Source organism: Pseudomyrmex gracilis, unplaced genomic scaffold (genome assembly GCF_002006095.1).
Source record: "Pseudomyrmex gracilis isolate BER0280 unplaced genomic scaffold, ASM200609v1 scaffold_351, whole genome shotgun sequence".
Lineage (NCBI taxonomy): Eukaryota > Metazoa > Arthropoda > Insecta > Hymenoptera > Formicidae > Pseudomyrmex > Pseudomyrmex gracilis.
Window position 1 is genome coordinate 49,231 of NW_018020935.1, and position 1,335 is coordinate 50,565.

Sequence of the window (1,335 nt, forward strand, 5' to 3'; positions counted from 1 at the left end):
GACAAACGTTCTCTCGAATGCCGGCCGCTCTCTTACAAAATGAATGACCTTTTATTCCCGTACTCACACATTCAGAGATACCGTCGGGATAAAATACTATCTCGATATTATTTGTTTATCTCACATTTGTAGAAGCTATCATTTTGTGTTTTAAAACATCTTTACAACAGGAGAATAACAAATTTATGATATACAACGTACAAGACACTTAACAGATAATTAAAGAAAGATCATAAATAAATTCGAATCTATATATATCTGCGTAATGTGATTTTGAGTGTAATAAATTATAAATCGCACAATTCAAATTCTTGTTGACAAGCAACTTTAAATAAAACCTTGAAATTTAATACAAATATTATTTTTTTAATATAACTTCTTTCTTTAATTTCTTTAATTTAACTTCTCTAATTAAACTAAATATTAAATTAACTTAAAAATAAACTTTTATCTATATCTATAAATTCTACGTAACTGAAAAATAAAACTTACAGTTTTATTAACACAATAAGTATTTAATCTCTACAATCATTATATAATAGTTGAACAATAATAAAAAAAAAAAAACTATCAAAGATTGAAGATCTTTTTTCATTCGAAATATTTCAAAACTGGTCTAATTAGAATCTGAACTTCGAACAGGTAATTAAAATCGAAAATCCCGTAGAGATTTCGAATCGAATTCTCCTATTACAACAACATCGAGAAATGTTGACAGCAAAATTTTCCATTCTTCTTGTGAAGTGGATTTATAAAGCAGATAGAACTATAGACTCTGTTCTATACTCTTAATTACGCGGGAATTACTAACAGTCACGTACGCTTCAATCTACGCACGAGAAATACTTCTCTCTCTCTCTTTGTCTCTCTAGAAATCATCTATGTGAATAGATAGTGTCGAATCGTGTTAAAATATCACTAATGTAGCGCGACCTCATTTCGCTTAAAATCGCTTATCGCGTCCGAAATAATAAAACTTACATCAAAAAAATAACGTATGTGTGTAGATTTCTAATAATTTTATTTCGCAAGAAATAATTAATCAAAATGTCGATTAATATAACACGTAAGTAATACATGTAGGTATTCTGCTATTTGATAAAACTTGAATACACAAGATTGAAATATCATCAAAAAATCTAAATTTTTCAAATCTTGAAGAGATTTAGACCGGTATTCAAAATACAGTCGAATCTTATATCTAGGATCGTCTTAAGTTTATCTTCAGATGCTTTGCAGCCAATAAAATTACTCGCACATGATCTGAAGATAAACTTAAGACGATCTTAAATACAAGATCCGACTATGAATACCGGCCTTAGAATGAATTAAAAA